The 12,068-nt window shown below is 38.5% G+C and overlaps 1 protein-coding gene across 1 annotated transcript in view; it reads right to left on the bottom strand.

Annotated features, from left to right (window-relative positions):
- Positions 1–11,872, bottom strand: part of INPP4B (inositol polyphosphate-4-phosphatase type II B) — a 332,198-nt gene extending 320,326 nt beyond the window's left edge. Inside the window, exon 1 of the mRNA XM_026866972.1 lies at positions 11,854–11,872. The gene's annotated coding sequence lies outside the window, so the exon portion shown is untranslated. The remainder of the gene's footprint in view (positions 1–11,853) is intronic.
- Positions 11,873–12,068: the final 196 nt, after the last annotated feature.

The raw sequence follows: 12,068 nt of genomic DNA, 5'->3' as shown, positions 1-12,068 counted from the left end.
GGAGGGGTGGGGGGGAGTTTCCTTAATTTTTAAATACCTAAGCATATTTTTTAACAGTCAATCTCATTAAAACTACCATTATCCTTAAACAAGATATTTTTCTCAAAGAAAAAGCCTTATCAGACTCATTGGTAGAAGTGAGAAAAAAGCAAACTTTAATTAGCTATGTATCAAGACCAAATGAGAGGTAGTTCTGTATCTGTGGAATACACAGTAAATACTAATAGAAAGGTCATAAAGTGTTTATCTTCCAATAAACAGAAGAAAATGCAACTCCTGCTACAGTTCTCAGCTTTCCCTTCCTTAGAAAAGGAAAATTAAATATATTATGAATAAAATAGAATGAAGTATCAGGTAGTTAGGATAAAACTAATAAACCACAACTTTTGCACACCATGCTGTTTGTACATTTTAAAAATAATGCTAAGGAAAGTTTAAAAAGTTCCCTTTCTAAAATATTGCACTTACAGGCAAAGTGTTAATGTCTGTAGAAAGACTAATGGTTTTCCAACATATTTCTTTGATAAATGGGTTAAGTGAATTAGATTTTTTTTTTAATTAAGTTGGTCCCCTGCCTGGAGCAGAGAGAGTTGTTTACCCACAATGGCCATGAAATTCCTTGTGTTTGATGGTTTAATTATCTCCCCTTTGCCTGGTAATTCTTTTAAGTCATTTCTTTTTGGATAAAAAAAAAAAAAAAAAAAAAAAAAAAAATTATCTGTCTGTCTTTCTCTGTTCAACCCTATGAACTTACTTACACTTTGTGTCCCCTTCTTAACATATGATGACTTTTAGGTTGATGGACTAAGGCATTCTTTATTTTAGATACAGCATAAATTATTTTCTTTTCAGTTACCTGAGCAGTCCATGGTCATGGACAATACGCAGACACCTGCTACCTACAGATATTACAAGATCTTAATTTTGTTTACTTGTTCAGCTGCATCATCCATCAGACGCAGGAAATTCTACTAAGAGCCCAGCAAGTTACATGCCTCTCCCATCTCAATGCTAGGTCCTGGCTTACACTGATTGTGCTAGTAGTCTGGGTACAAGAACTACATCTGAAAGCTATGAATATCCTTCGCTGGGCTAGCAAGGGAACAGCACTATCTGGACAGAAATAGAACAAGTTGAAAGATAACTATATACGAAGAAAGAGCAAAAAACAGTATCACTGACTGTAATAAGAGGACAAGATAACTGCAGCATGTCAGAGACTTTTCAAGTTTCCCTCACTAATGAACACAGGAGTAGTGACCACTTCTCATTAAGTTTCAAAAAATAACTACATGCACCTTCCTTTAAAAAACAACAAAAAAAAGACTGCTTAACAGTATGTGAGAATAGAATTTCCTTTAGTTCAAGGTCTGCTTGACCAACAGTAGTTCTACATATAAAACTTAAATTACATCTTCATAAAGAATTGAAACAAACTAAACTTATTTTTATGAACAAATTAGAACAAACTCAGATCTTTTTATCTCCCAAATAACCATCAAGACTAACATTACGGGACAATCTGAAAAGCAAATCCTGATCACCAAATTACCAAATGGTTTGGGTTGGAAGGGATCTAGATCATCTAGTTCCAACCCCCCTGCCATGGGCAGGGCCACCTTCCACTCGCCCAGGTTGCCCAAAGCCCCGTCCAACCTGGCCTGGAACCCTTCCAGGGAGGGGGCAGCCACAGCTGCTCTGGGCAGCCTGTGCCAGGGCCTCACCACCTTCACAGGGAAGGATTTCTTCCTCATATCTAATCTAAATCTGCCCTCTGTTAGTTTAAAACCATTACCCCTTATCCTGTCACTACAGGCCCTCGTAAAAAGTCGTTCTTACAAGTCATCTTCTTATTATTAATGAACAGCCACAGTAGGGTCTCCCTGGAGCCTTCACCAGGCTGAACCAACCCAACTCTCTCTGCCTTTCTTTAGCAGAGAGTTGTTCCAGCCCATTGATAATTTTTGTGGCCCTCCTCTGGACCCACTCTAACAGGTCTGCGTCTTTCCTGTGCTGAGGACTCCAGAGATGGATGCAATACTCTCATGAGAGCAGAGTAGAGGGAGAGAATCCCCTCGCTTGACTTGCTAGCCATGCTTCTTTTTGTGCAGACCAGAATACAATTGGCTTTCTGGGCTGCAAGTGCACATTCCCAGCTTGCTTCTAATTTTTCATCTACCAGTATCCCCAAGTCCTTCTCAGCAGGTCTGCTTTCAATCAGTTCCTCACCCAGTCTGTACTGATACTGGGGATTGCCCTGACTCAGGTACAATACCTTGCACTTCTCCATGAGGTTCACATCTGCCCACTTTTCTGAAGCCTAAAAAGGTCCCTGTGGATAGTAAAAGTTTAACATAGTGGGTCTAGATCTGAAGCTTACCACAGGGTATCTAGAAATGAGGCATTAGAGACCTTGTGAGGCCAGGACATTAGGCCAGGCAGGCCAAAGGAAAAGGAAACCAGGAAATAAATAGGAAAGGCTGGGTTTTGTGCTTGCATTGTATAAACAGCACAACAGACAAAGAACAGGGCACGTTATCATGGCTCAAAATTAGTAAAAGACAACCAGAAATGTTTCAACAAGATACTCACAAATCCAGATTAAAAGACTGAAGATTCTGCTCTCCATGACCCAAATGCACCCTGTCACATTTCCACCTCATAGAGGGAGTCAGTCTCACATGCGAACATTAAGGAGGCAGCCAGCTCATCATCTCCTCATACATACAGAAGTTCTCTAAACATAAACAGGGACAAAACAACCTTTGAGGTAAGATGGAAAGTGGCCAAGCACACAAAGACTTAACTTCATTGTTAAAGATGCAGGGAAAGCTGCAACATTGAGACTTTTTGTGGCATATCCCTTTGTTTCCCATCTGGTAGGAAAATTTCCACTAGCCCTGATGGTTTTGTGACTCCCTAGAGGTTCTATGCTCTGCAGACACTAGCTCTCCTCCAGTTTCTCACTGCCATTCTAACAGAATTAGACCTCACTTTGCCTGTACAAGGTATCAGTACATTTGACCAAAATGCAAGTCTAAGCCTCAGCTCAATGCAGCTTTTCAAGATGGGACCTATACTTCCTTCCAAGATATCAGCACTTCTCTCTCTCTATCCTGTCCCTTCTGTGCATTTCCAGAATCAATACGAGGGTCTTCGTTACTAATAATTTTAAAATTGCATTTTAAAAATTAAGCTCAGAACAATTATTTTTTTTTTTAGAAAACAAAACCCAGAAGTCAAGATCTTATAGAGTGCTTCCTCAAGCTTCAGTAAACTTAAAGCACTGCAAATGGGGTCAGAACCTGCTCCCATCACTTAGGGAGGTGAGAGATATGTGACATTGCTGACTATACAACAAAGGCTCTTTTGAATTATTTACTACAGCAGAACTAACAAATCATCTGGATGTAAAGCTGCAACAACTGCTCCAAATAAAGAAATGAAAAGCTAAGGTCATAACTGATGGGCCAGTATTGTCTTTTAAAATAGCTTAAAAATATATCTTCTGCTATGTTTTCACTATTCGTGCACTTCACAATTCAGTTTTCATAAAAATATTTCACCTTAACCTTCAAACTATAGTGGGAGACATTGCTCTTTCAGAACACAAAAATAGATTCTCAAAGCTGATGTTTTTCAGAACCTAGGAAGTATCTGACAAGAACACAAATCCCTACAGATGAGGGCTAGATCTTTATCAGTATTTAATTTAAAATAGGCAAAAGGCACATATGTTTTGGGGTGGTTTGGTATTTTTTTTTTCCCCCAACTGGAATGTAATGGCAAAGCTATAAAAAAAAAAAAAAAAAAAAAAAAAAAAGTAACCACAAACCTCAGGTAAAATTCCACTTTACCTGCACTATGTTGTTTTGATGAACTAGATCAGACAGAGGAGGAAAAAAAATAGATCACTGCTTCAGGCAAAATGCCCAAGCATGTCATTCTATTGTAACATACCAAACTGGATTATTAAGGTAATTTCAGTACACTGAAAATGAATAACCATAATTTTTCTTTCGAAAAAGAATACAGTTTTTCCATGTTCTGTTGTTGATATAAATCTTAATAAATATTCATAGATAACTCTAGGACACGTCATTAGCAAGCTGTTCAGCAAGTTGAGCAAGTGCTGAATTAGGTATTTTAAATAATTATTATAAATGTATCTTCTCATAGTAACATGGAAACAATTGTAGCATGTTTCTTAGTGGAACATCAGATTTACTTAAATATGATAATGCTACCACCTAGAAGATGACTGCAAGGTTTGACTATACTAAAAAAATAAGTGGGCCACTCCAGAAGGGTTAGATTCCCTTCATCCTCACTGCTCCTGTAAGAAGTGACTTGTCCTCAGGAGCTCCCGAGGCTTTATCTGGGACTCTTCACCTTGTCTCCAAAATCAGTATCAGTAATTCCTCCAACCTGCGTCCATGACCACAGGTAACAGAGAAGAAGGCTGTATGTGCAATTCACAACTGAACCACTTGTGATAACAGAACCAGAGGAATTTTCTCCTACACGTGCAAAAATGTCAAATAACAAGTCTCTACCTTCCTTGTAACATCGTACTACCAAGAACAGTAAGCGTAGAGGGTTCACTTTGGTAGTTGCACAGCATGCCATGGGCATGATACACTCAGGAGCATCCCAAACACTTCAGCAGCCATGAAACTCATTCTCAGGAGTAAAGTTTTAGAGGACAAGTTGGTGGATCTCAAACAACAGCCAAGTGCTAGTCCAGAACAAAAATATCAGGAAACTGGGTGACGAACCTTTAGGTTGAAGGGGAAATTAAAAATCAATAGGACTGATACCATCACACCTGCATAGATCAAGCCTCCTCAGCCTTTATGAAACACAAACCCAAACCGGACAAAGGGATTTCAGTTTGCACATGATCATGGCTGGAGGTGAGAGCACTGGACACCAGATCAGTTTATTTCTGGAGTACTTCTGATATGTGTCGAAAATAAACTGCCATTTAATCCCGCTTCCATGTCTGTATTCCTTTCACCCTGTGAGTCAGTCAGTGACTTCTCAGAGTATGCTTTTGTCGGATCTGCTCTGTCAGGTTCCCACACATCTCTAGATCACTCTTCTGCTGCAAACTCTAGGAAAACTCCTATTCACATTAATATGGGCACCCATAACTTCTTTTGGAATAAACTGGTGTTTAACATGCTGCTTCTTTTGTGCAAGGTTACCGCAGTTTGCCATTCAATTAAGAGCACTAAACAAAACAAAAAAATTATCGATGAATTCCAAACCAAAAAGATCCAAACTGAGTCGTGGTAGCTCAATTTACGCTTGGAGTTCAAGCACCAGCTAAGATTCTGAGCTGACAAGGAGAATTTGCACAAGGTTTCCTAAGATAAAAGTTAAAGCTGAATTTTCAAAAGACTACACAAACATAGAGGGACACTATTTACTGTGTCCCTCAAAGACCCATATCCACACAAGCGATATGTCTCCAAGCATGGGTTTACTGCAACATCAACATTTTCTGCTGGTAAATCTTTCCCATTATCTTCAAAATACTGATCTTACAGGTATCAACAGCACCTAATGTTTTCTTCTGTAAAAAGCATTAGAACAGTAGCAGAAAAGCAAGGAAATTAAAGTATTATTCCCTCACTAAACACTCCTACAGTTTTATAGTACTTTCCTATCTTCTACTTAAAAAGAGTCATTATCAGAAGTTGGTATTTTATACAATATTGTTTCCTCAAACACATTCAGCATGTCATGACTTAAGCTTATGCAGTCTTCTTAATTTACCACCAGACTGATTACTGATCAATTTTAGTGTGCAGTACTATATATATTTACATATATATTTTGACAGCCTGAGTACATTTAATAATCCCAACATGCAGAGAGCTTTGCCTTTTCCAATACGCAGGGCCAGAGAAGCTATTGTGACCATGCTTTTCACGTTTGTCAGAGAAAGAAAATCCAATTTATAAAAACGTAAAGCTTTCATGTGGTGTTACATCAAACTGATTTCTCGTTTCACTTGCAAATATATTACAAAGCAGTTCAACTGTGCACACAACCTTTATAGGCTGGGTCCTCCAATGCCTCTTGCTTTTCATGCTTTAGCATAGAAATCTATCTCTAGGCTATCACATCTTGATGGTACAGAAACCGATTTAAAGATTTCTGGTAAATGTTATTTTCTCCACCTTGATCAGAATTTTTGTATAATCAGACACCACTAAAGGAAAACTTTGAAAGCACTCCAAGGTATATTAACAAAGGAGGACAAGTGTCCTAACTCCCATTCTCACTTAAGTCCCCTTCCAATGCTTGAATAACATTATCGGACTTTTTGAGGCTCATATAGATCATATTTTAAGTGACTGACATCACAGCAACTGGTTTTATATGTATCACACACATAGACACTTTCTGTAAGGAAAAGACAATAAACTTTAACAGTACATTCAATGTGACACCAGTAATTCGCCCTGAAGATTATGCACAATTTAATCTCGAAAGTGTGCACAATTTAATCTTAAAAGTGTGGCAGCTTCTACTGGGTTTGTTAAGAATTTCAAATGTCTTAAGGCTTCTGCATATTTTACACTGCCATCTAGTGTAGGCTACATTCATTCTCCAAGCTTCCAACTGTCAGCACCTGAGGTATCCAAAACCAAAAAAACTTCCATAAAAATAGCCGCCACCACTTTTTTTTTGATATGACTTGGAAAGAATCAATTCTTAAAAGGAAAAGGCTACACTAGCAAGCTGAAACAAAATACTAAGACTTAAAGCTGAGACCAAAAGTAGGAAAAGCAAAAAAAATTCATAGATAAAATGAAGAATGATATACATGTATTTTTAACTTGATGGCTAAATAATTATCAGATATGACTCATTTGGAAAAATGTACAATGTAGATTCACTAAGTGAAAACTTAGTGAAAACTTAGAAATCAGTGCAGGTTAAGCATCTGTGCTTGCATAGAAACTACAGATCAAGTTAAACAGTGTTTCTCGAGAAACAGGTCTAAACTGAGAATGCTTATTTCAATGTATTTCTTTTAAAACAGGTGTTTCTTTGTCATTTACATCCTCTAGCTTTATTCCAAGGTTTAATCACTGGATCACCACCTGATGAGCCTAATCATACTGCTCGAGAAGAAAGAGCTGTTGCGCAGGTCTGAAGGAAAGTTTGCCTCACAATCAACTTGCCCCAGAGAGCCAACATTGTCATCTTTATCAATTCCAGCTAACACTGAGAGGCTACGCCATGTGGCCGTCCTACAAAAGCCACATGAACTGTGTGTCATAACAGAGAATAACACAGATATAGTGTAGCTCTATAGATGTCTCGGGGGGGAGGGGGGGGGACACAACCCACACACTTACTTTGCTAAAGCAAAAAGGCACTTTTCATACACACTCCAACTTACAGATTATTAATACGAAAAATTAAAGCTCTTATCAGTTGAAAGTATATTTTTAAAACTATAAATATAGCAGACTGACGTTACTCTGAACGTCAAATGCAGTATCTCCTACTCTGCGTACCAAATTCTGTTCTCGTTTACAGTATAAACTGGAATAACACATTAAAGAGATTTATCTCAAAATTATGTCACTATGGCAGAGAGAGTAATTTCATCCTATAAAACTCAGTTCTACCAATACCTGTTTTCTTTAGCCATTTCCACATACACAAAGTAAAAACCAGGCAGAGCAGCAATGTTACCGCTGTAATGGAAACACTGTACAATACCAAAGTGTTGATGCATTCTGCTTAATGCTCCATTTGCACCGCAGTAAATACACAAGATACCAGGTCCCATTTAGCGCCTAGACTCTTATACCCATTTTCATGGTTTTGAGTCATTTTCATAACAGAAATATGCACCCTAGGTTCAGTGCATCTTACTAACTTCGCTGTAATATGCTAAGATCACAGTTTATAAACAACAGAAAAACCTGATGGTACATAAAAAACTGTCAAAATACAATAAAAACTTATTTCCCGTAAGACTTTCTCCCTCTTAATTGTCCATTACACATGCACCTCTTACAATTACAATAAAAACCTGAGTCTTCTTAGTGCCTCATATTAAGAGATTTCACTCTATTTACCAAATTAGTGATTTTGCAGCAGGCAAGAAACTCTTATTGACAAGTGTACAACTAACAGAATTAAAGAAATTGACACAAATGAAAGTGGTCTAGTTATGCATATATGGTAAGTTTAACAGAAAAAGGACCCCAGACTTAACCCAGACTGACTTTACTACTATACTCAGGATAAACTTTCACTGAGGTCACAGCATCGGGAGAAATTTCATAGAAACAGGATACAGAACAACACAAAAAAAAAAAAAAAAAAAAAAAAAAAAAGTGGATTTGACTTTTAATAACATGGCACATAGTGACAGAGGACAAACTCAGCCTGCCAAAGAAATGAGCTTGATAAACAGCATCACATTTAACAACTTTGACACAGTATGGTCAAGTAAGCACCTTTAGCTTGTGTTGTCTTCCATATTTTCATTAAATAGAGCCTTCTTCAACATTAAAAGCATTCTAAAGAAATCTATGGGGCAAATTCCCTGACAAACTGGAGGAGGAGGCTCAGTTTGTCAGGCTGAGGCAAAAAGCCTATTGGCATCCTAACCTATGGAACTCAGAATTAAACCTCCTGTGTAGCTACAGAGTTGAAACTACTGTAAACAGTACCGTCCTGCCCGGTCTCTTCTGGATTCAGAGGAGTGGTAAGTTTGATAGAACTTGGATCAAAGACATCTTAGAAGCAGAAATATTTTACATTTTTCAACAGTCCCACTAAAGATTCTGCACCCACTGTTGAAGCATGTAACCAAACTACCATTGCAAACTTGAGTTTGTATATGCTAGAGTAAGTGTATACAGTTTGCTCTATTCACTCACTCCCTCTTAAAAGGCAAACCAATAGAAGTACCATGTACAGTGTAAGATGTCTATTTCACTTTTCAGAATACCTTGCCAAAAAGGTATACAAGACTTGGAAGACAGACAATGTATTTTGCCCCCTAACAGCAATTTTCATAGTAGAACACATTGTCTAAGACTGATTCATTGTCTGAGATCCTGTCCATCTTTATTTTACTTATGATGACAGAAGAAATGGGAAAAAACCTCTTCCCTGGGAATGGTCTGCTACTGACCTGGACAAATTAAGTGGATCTACCTTTGCAGATTATAGTGAAAATACACTAGAGAATCGTCCATCATTAGTTTACAGTTTTCCTCTTCATAATATTCAGCTGGCAAGCAGTTAGTCTTCCAAACAGCAGGAAACTGAAATTCACAATCCTCAACACCTTCTTAGAATTGCCAGTGTGGATTTAGTATCAAGAGAAGTAAGTATTTCTAATTAAGATCCTCTATCACGTTGAAGACATCTGTGAGCTGAAGTCCAGCACTCAAATCTTGCACAATCCAGCCAACCTTTCAAGGTTTGCCTCAGGTTTTCTGTAACAGATCAACTATCCAGGAGCCTGATAAGATAACTGACCAGATCTTTATCTGTCAGAGTTTTAAAAAAAAAAAAAAAAAAAATCTTAAGGGCTGCAAAAGCAAAATCAACTGTGACTGCTCCTGAAGAATGAGATGGAGAATCTGGGACAAAATCGTAGCAAGACTGACAGGTTTGTAGGTGATATCAGGAAGCATGGGGAGGGCTCCTAAACCCAGGGTAAGCAGTAGGCAAGACCCAAGGCTTGGTGAGGCCAGGCCTACCAACTCTCCCTAAATAACATTTCAGCCTTCCGTCCACTCTGTGTTTGACACGTGAAGCTAGATTTCCTCGTTATTTTAAAAAGCCAAGGGAAAAATGTTTCACAGAATTTGGTTGATATCCGTCCAAATTACTTTGGAAGAAGGAATCCTTCCTCAAAAGTGTGATATTACCATTCATCAATGGTAATAATAAAATGTCCATGTAATACAGAAGACTTAATGAAACTAGTCCTTCCTAAAAACTTCCATCAGTCAGAGCATCTGGCATACAGGAAAGGTTATGAAAATATAAATTAGGGAGAAAAAAACTTAGCCCAAGTGCTTAAGAATGCTAGTTCAAGCTATCATAAATTTTGAAGAAACATTAGTTTTGGGAGTAACTGTCTGCCTTTCAGTTTGTCTTTCTTAGCAAACTATCTTACTTTCTCCTGTAAATCTGTTACGTAAACCCAAAAAGTATTGATTTCATATTTCTCCACAGAAGTCATATGCTAAAAAAAGATACCTGTAACAAGGTAAATAATTCAGCAGACATATCAATCCCACTACCGTTGCCCAAAATTAATAACGAATTTAGGCTGGGCCTATTCGAACAACTACTTCACCTGCAGCCTATCTCACAGCCTGCACTCTTTACTGTCAACCAGCAGCGCTGTCCTCCACAGGCTGACTTCGACGCCCCAGGCAGATCTTCTACTCCTGTTTTTTTTTTTGTTGGGGTTTTTCAGATTTTTTTGTTTTCTTGCAGTACAGTAGACTTCCAGGTATGAAGCACAGTATTAATCAGGCATTTGGAGTCACAAAACCTTCAGCTAATGTTGTGAATTCTTCAGGTCAGATCAGAAGGCTAAGGAGAAAGTCACAAAGGAGGATCTGTAGGAGGCACCTGGATATACCTGCTCAAACCGATACACCTTAACCTGAGGAAGAGAGAATTCTTTGATCAAAAAGAACTAAGGCAGCCTCACAGATAAGTCTCTCCAGAGAAACCAGAGCAAAGGAGAGATCAGCAGCACTTTTGCAAGGTTTGAGGAACCCATGGAGAACTGGAACTCAAAGCTTTAGGTAGTCCAAGAGAGTCAGTAAAAGAAAAGCTTTACTTTAAAGAAATATTTAATCTTATCTTGAGCACTGTTGAAACTCTGCCAGGACACAAAGGAAAAAAAAGCAAAAATAGGGCTCTGAAGTAGTAACACTGCCACATGATCCTACTAATGTCATCCAGGCTGTTAAAATCTCACAGGACTAATTTCTGCTCATATTAATCTTATGACTTGTATCTTAATTTTAGTGAAATTATCAGAATGCATGAAGTAAACAGCATTCAGTCCTGCATGGGTAGTTACAGTAATGAGGACCTAGATGCACAAACCTGATTCAATATACAGGTCCACAGGACAAAAAACCCTGAGATACCACAGGGCTTCAAAGCTACTTCAAATTTAACCAAGTAAAAAAAAAAAAATTATATTAAAAAAAAAAAAAAGATTGGAACACCACCTTATTAAAACTGCTATCACACCTGCAAATACTTATCTGCATATAAGAAGTTTTGTTAGTAACCAATTATTTACATAAACTCTTACTTTAATACAGACTGAGAAACAGACATTTTCCCCCATCATTCTTGCTATGTAGACATCCTTTAAATATAGATAGAGGGTGCCTGCAAACCAGTGAAGACTGAAAATTAGTCTCGGTTTTGAGATTCAAAGCCAGATTTAAATGGCATATATATGGCCTGATTTTAATGTATCTATTTTAACACACCATTAATGGGTAAATAAACAAGTAAATTTCTTCTGGCGAGGAAGACAAATGGAAACATAATTACACATCAGATGAAAACACAGCTCCACATAGACTTCGTCCTACTATTTTTATTTCAGATAAGGCACCGGGTTAGCTTGGGGGGACCAGTAGAGCAAGATAGAAGAGGCTCTGCCATCCGTGCTTCAAAATCTGTATGTCATTTTGGGGGACAGAAAACAGAGCTCCGCTCGATCACAGTTCAGAAATTAAATATCATCCCCCATTCCCCCCCCCTTTCCCTGGCTGATACAATTTCAAGTTACAACTCCGCTCAACTTAGGCGTTAGACCTTTCTTGTTGTTTCCATCACGTTTCAGCAGACGCCGTTATGTGCGAGATGGGGGTCCTACAGCTCCCTTAACCCCTCAGTGGCTCCCCGCCTCGTTAGCCAAGTGCCCCCAACTTTCAAACGCGGCAGAAACCCGCTGCAAACCAGCCCCTCAAGTCCCCCCGCAACGCCCCTTCGGAGGAGCCACGGCCGCAGCTGCGGGGCGGGGGGGAAGG

The sequence above is a fragment of the Athene cunicularia genome, unplaced genomic scaffold (genome assembly GCF_003259725.1).
Source record: "Athene cunicularia isolate RWA unplaced genomic scaffold, athCun1 SCF_1, whole genome shotgun sequence".
Lineage (NCBI taxonomy): Eukaryota > Metazoa > Chordata > Aves > Strigiformes > Strigidae > Athene > Athene cunicularia.
The sequence above is the reverse complement of the archived record's forward strand: the minus strand, read 5'-3'. Positions and strand labels throughout refer to the sequence as shown.